Below are 6,720 nucleotides of genomic sequence, written 5' to 3'. Positions count from 1 at the left end.
GTGCGTGTGCATTGCAAAAGCTGAGTGTTCAGTCTGGATACTGTCTTAAACATACTGGTCTAGCTGGGAGATGGATGAACCATATGATCAAAGAGCCTAAGTGGTGCTTATCGTTATCTCCCCCTCCCTCCCTCCCTCCCTCCCTCCCTCCCTCCCTCCCTCCCTCCCTCCCTCCCTCCCTCCCTCCCTCCCTCCCTCTGTCTTTCCTTCTCTCCCTCCCATCCCTCTCTGTCTTCCCTTCTCTCCCTCCTCTGTCCCTCTGTCTTCCCTTCTCTCCCTCCTCCATCCCTCTCTGTCTTCCCTCCCTCCTCCATCCCTCTCTGTCTTCCCCTCCCTCCCTCCCTCCCTCCCTCCCTCCCTCCCTCCCTCCCTCCCTCCCTCCCTCCCTCCCTCCCTCCCTCCCTCCCTCCCTCCCTCCCTCCCTCCCTCCCTCCCTCCCTCCCTCTCTGTCTTCCCTACTCTCCCTCCTCCATCCCTCTCTGTCTTCCCTTCTCTCCCTCCTCCATCACTCCCTCCCTCCCTCCCTCCCTCCCTCCCTCTCTATCTTCCTTCTCTCACTCCCCTCTCCCTCCTTCCTTAGTTTTGGTTTTAGGTAAGTATTATAAATAATTATAATCTGACATAAATATCCACAGTTTTACCCATCCTCTTTAAGAACACAGTGAGGCATTTGTGCGATGTTTGGTCATACATAATTTTGGGCAATTAAGCAATCAGAAATGAAGTGTAATTGATGATGATTATGTTGCACTTACAGAAGCAGGGCCTAGGAGTCAGTCACTTACAGCAGTGGAGTGGTCTGATGGTCTTCTAGCCGCTCTAGTTTTGTAAACTAGGCTAGTTAGTTAGCTAGTAGCTATGGCTACGCATATTTACAGTTACTTACAACAGCTGGTGCCTGCAACAATGATAGCTTACTTACCATGCCCACAGCTGTTCCTCTTCATTTGTTTCAACATTCCAAATGGTATGGGAAGATTTGAAGGATAATGTATGTTCTATAAATTCAAATTCTACGGTTTTAAAGCCCTAAGAGTGGTAATGTTATGAAGCTGTTCATAGTAACGAGCCCCAGACTCAGGCTAATAACCCCAAATGAGACCTTATGGCTGAAATAGTCTTGGTTGTTCTGGAGTAGATCTTCACATGGACACAAGGCTGTCAGGGATAAGAGAGGGCAAAGAGCACAGGGGTGGGTGTATGTACGAGCAGTTGGCATTGTACGAGCAGGCATATATGTGTTTTAGTTGTACTGTAGTTGTTCTGTTAGCCTGTACTGATGCAGGTGGACTGAAGCAGGGAAACAGAATTTAATTTTAAGACCAAAAAAAATCTGGCCAAAAAAAAGATAGTTTGAAATGACTCAAATCCTATAAAATCCTATTGTCTGAACACGCACACGTTCAATCATAGAAATAAAACCCATTTCTATGAATCTGATCTTGTCACTGTTTGCACATTCAGCCTTCCCAGAACAAATGAGAAAACAGGTCTGATTTGAGCATTAAGGGCTGCAGTCATGTGCAGAGTGAACAACGCTTTAGCTCCATTACAGGATGCTGATACACATAGGATGCTGATACACATTACAGGATGCTGATACACATTACAGGATGATGATACACATTACAGGATACTGATACACATTACAGGATGCTGATACACATTATAGGATGCTGATACACATTACATGATGCTGATACACATTCAACGATGATGATACTCATTACAGGATACTGATACACATTACAGGATGCTGATACACATTACAGGATGCTGATACACATTACAGGATGCTGATACACATTACAGGATGCTGATACACATTATAAGATGCTGATACACATTACAGGATGCTGATACACATTACAGGATGCTGATACACATTACAGGATGCCGATACACATTATAAGATGCCGATACACATTATAAGATGCTGATACACATTATAAGATGCTGATACACATTACAGGATGCTGATACACATTACAGGATGCTGATACACATTATAGGATGCTGATACAGTAGCTCTTATCTGTGTGAGTTTTGTGAGCAGGAACCCACACACAAAAATCAGTGGGGGTACGATCTGGTAAATTGGGCAGATAAATTCAGATCATAATTTCCCTGAATTCATCATTAGTCTTCCTCATCACTCACATGAAAGCACACACACACACACACACACACACACACACACACACACACACACACACACACACACACACACACACACACACACACACACACACACACACACACACACACACACACACACACGCACACACACACACGCACACTGGTGAGCGGGTCAGTGGACTGCAGTACAAAGACAATGGGAGGGGTTGTAGGTCACACTACCAGCAGACAGGTCAGAGAGGTCAGACTAACCTGATTGGAGGATCTGGAAAGGCTGTCGTCCTACCTCAACACTGGTCTAGTGCTGTATATAGTCCATACAGTCTGCAGTATAGATCCCTGTATGCGTTAAACGACCCTAATCCTGCAGGTTCAGAGAAGGTCAGAGGCTGTTCAAGTGAGGGACAGAGATCCTCCCTGACCTCCCCGTCTGTCTGCAGCATGGACCTCCGTGAGGGGGCCCAGTAACCAGACTGCCTGTCTCCAGTATGGAGCTCTGTGAGGAGGCTCGGTGACCAGCCTGAATGTCTCCAGTGTGGAGCTCTGTGAGGAGGCCCCCTGCGGCACAAAAAGACAAACCATCTAATGGAGTCATGCCCTGTTCACCAGCCCAGAAACTCAAACAAACTATTACTAGACCCAAGAAACCCACCCTCCCCTCAAACACACAGGATCAAATGCAGTGACAAACACAGAGACAGACACATGCACACACACGCACACACACACACACAAACGAGGCGCACACACACATGAAACGGGAGTAGAGACGTACCCCCCAGTGAGTAGTTAAAGGTTTGGGGGTCGACGTGGAGCCAGTGTCCAGTCTCATTACAGACGGGAGAGTTGAGAGGCACGCTAATCCACCCACCCCCTTACACCAATACACACACGCACGCACGCACGCACACACACACACACACACACACACACACACACACACACACACACACACACACACACACAGCCCCTTTCACCACCTGCAGAGTTACAGTTGAGCTAGCTGTAGTAAAGTGTCATACATTTGGTATATTTAAAAGATGTGGTTGTAGTAAGAATTAGCAACTCCTTGTTCACAAAGCTCAGGATTTCTACATTTATACAAAGTGGGTGGGGTGGAAAGCATTTTGTTCTACTAAAATCTGTTGAAATTCCAAAGACGTTTAGACCAAAACTGCTATTATCAAAAAAATCTGTGAGGTCGACTTTATATAATTTTATAACGTCTCATGTCAAGCAAGTTTCAAGTTTAAAAGCAACGTCAGATGAGACTTCAACGTCCAGGCCTCAGGCCCTCCTTCAGCAGCAGGCAGCACATGCAGCCAGAAGGCTCCTCCCCCAGTGTTCCTCCAGTGTTCCCTGAAGGTTTGTTGTTACCCGTGTTGCACGATGTTGGCAAACAGCCCAACAAGACCCCTGCAGAGACACTAACACACAACACAAGCATCAATAAACAAATAAATGCATACACACACCTCTACACACATCCATACACACATCCCCACTGCACACATCCATACACACACCTCTACACACATCCATACACACATCCCCACTGCACACACACACCCTCCCCTTTCCGCCCGTTTTGTTGGCCATGGAGTGAATTGTTTTCCAACTACTCCCCCCTCCCCAAACACACACACACACTCACACACAGTTCAGGCATCACTCAAATATGGTCTCTCATCACTAATCGATGAGCCCAAAGAGCATCATTACCATAAACACAGACTTCCTATCAGGAAGGTACTCACTCTGTTTGGGATGTCCTGTTGACCTTTTATAATGGATGACTAAATGTTTATCATCCGCCCTCAGTGGGGGTGAGAGGGATGGAGAGAGAGAGAGAGAGAGAGAGAGAGAGAAGGAGAGAGAGAGAGAGAGAGAGAGAGAGAGAGAGAGAGAGAAGGAGAGAGAGAGCGTGAAGCAGGGCGGGAGAGAGAGGGAGAGAGAGAGAGAGAGAGAGAAGGAGAGAGAGACAGAGAGAGAGAGTGAGAGAGGGGGGAGCATGTGAGGCATCTTTTTTAACATATTTTTTTCAACACTTTCCGTTAGTTTCTGCAGATTTAAACTTTGTGTTTGTGCAGCCATCACACTAGCTGGGATTGAGATGTATGATGTGTGTCCCTGAAAGCTGAAGTGTGTGTATATTCATAGATGGAGGTTGATGTGTATGTGTGCTGGTATCTGCCCCTCCTCTCCTCTCCCAGGGGACAGCAGAGTGACCGAGGGAGACCCAGAGATGGATGGATGGAACAGGAAACGACAAGCAATCAAAGATAATCAGAGAGTCAGGAACATGGAGGATGCCTTCAAATATGAATCAGCTGGTAAAAGGTCTGCTGAAGTTTAAATGGGTGTGAGGTCCCCATCTCCACATCCTCATACTGTCACCCTCGATAACACACTTTTATTCTAATAGCATAGCTACATTAGCATGAATAACTTTGTGTGTATGCACGTGTGTGTGTGTGTTTCATATTTGCATTTGTAGATGCATTTTCCTGGTCCTGCTGCTCTCCTCTCATCTGTCTTACCATCTTCAACACAATATGATCAGTAGAGTTACACTCCGCTGGCAGGCAGAACATCACACTGTATTGCCATTAGCTACAGTGCCTTCGGAAATTATTCAGCATCAGGGACTCAGAGACTAGTCAGGATTGAGGCAAAGATGAACGGAGCAAAGTACAGAGAGATCCTTGATGAAAACCTGCTCAGGACCTCAGACTGGGGCGAAGGTTCACCTTCCAACAGGACAACGACCCTAAGCACACAGCCAAGACAATGGAGGAGTGGCTTTGGGACAAGTCTCTGAATGTCCTTGAGTGGCCCAGCCAGAGCCTGGACTTGAACCCAAACGACCATCTCTGGATAGACCTGAAAATAGCTGCGCAGCAATGCTCCCCTGCCAACCTGACAGAGCTTGAAAGGATCTGCAGAGAAGAATGGGAGAAACTCCCCTAATACAGGTGTGCCAAGCTTGTAGCATCATACCCAAGAAGACTCGATGCTGTAATCGCTGCCAAAGGTGCTTCAATAAAGTACTGAGTAAAGGGTCTGAATACTTATGTAAATGTGATATTTATGTTTTTTTTTTACAGATTAGCAAAAATGTATAAAAATCTGTTTTTTCTTTGTCATTAATGGATATTGTGTGTAGATTGATGAAAAAACGAGTTAATCCATTTTAGAATAAGGCTGTAACCCAACAAAATGTGGAAAAAGTCAAGGGGTCGGAATACTTTTCAAAGGCACTGTACGTTGGAACACTGTTAATAACAGTCCCATCTGTGTCCTGTGATGTTGTAATGTAGTCTAACAAGGTGGCCACTGAGCTGTTAACTGTCTGCAGTCTGAAGATGACACTGCCCTCTGGATCACAGGTAGCAACTAGTCAGTGAGGATCAGTTATAGTCACTTAACACGCCTGCCTATGTTAGCTGTGTCACAGTCCCCAGAGAAATGTGTGATATCAAGTGTGATACTACAGCTTCAAGTCACGAGATTACACTTTTCTCTCTTTGTTAGCAGACATTAGTCAGATGAGAGAAATACACGCACACACACACACACACACACACACACAAATACACGCATGCATGCACGCAAGCACACCTGTGGAGGCTGCTGAGGGGAGGACGGCTCATAATAATGTCTGGAATGGAGTCAATGGAATGGTATCAACCACATGGAAACCACGCGTTTAATGTGTTTGATGCCATTCCATTGACTCCATTCCAGCCATTATTATGAGCCGTCCTCCCCTCAGAAGCCTCCACTTACGCACACTCACACCTCTGAGGCTATCTGGAGTGGTTCTGTGTAGTGAAAAATATAGTCTAAAGATATAGATCCTGCTATAGATATGCAGGTAGGCTATACATAGAAGTAGAGAAACAGAGACAGCGTGTAAAACAGACCACATGCGTTATTAGCGGGGTTCTCAAAGTGGGGTCCCCATATGTACTGCAAGGGGTCCGTGATCAGATCTCACTTTTTTTAATGAATATTACTAACAACAGATTAAACACATTTTGGCCAAGGGGTCCGTGGAATAAGTTTAGAGTGTGTAATACAATACAATATAATATTATTAATCTACAATTGAACTCCTTGTATGCTATTTTTTATCTCACTCAAGTTGTGTTCTGTTCTGGGCCAGACAGAGTACCAGGATGTGTAGTCAGAGCATTTGCTGACCAGTTGGCGAGTGTCTTCACTGACATTTTCAACCTCTCCCTGACCCAGTCTGTAATACCTACATGTTTCAAGCAGACCACCATAGTCCCTGTACCCAACAAAGCAAAGGTAACCTGCCTAAATGACTACCGCCCTGTAGCACTCACGTCGGTAGCCATGAAGTGCTTTGAAAGGCTGGTCATTGCTCATATCAACACCATCATGCCGGAAACCCTAGAACCACTCCAATTTGCGTACCACCCCAACAGATCCACCGATGACGTAATCTCAATCACACTCCACACTGCCCTTTTCCAGCTGGACAAAAGGAACACCTATGTGAGAATGCTGTTCATTGACTACAGCTCACCATAGTGCCCACAAAGCTCATCACTA

The sequence above is a fragment of the Salmo salar genome, chromosome 20 (assembly GCF_965601325.2).
Source record: "Salmo salar chromosome 20, fSalSal1, whole genome shotgun sequence".
Lineage (NCBI taxonomy): Eukaryota > Metazoa > Chordata > Actinopteri > Salmoniformes > Salmonidae > Salmo > Salmo salar.
The sequence above is the reverse complement of the archived record's forward strand: the minus strand, read 5'-3'. Positions refer to the sequence as shown.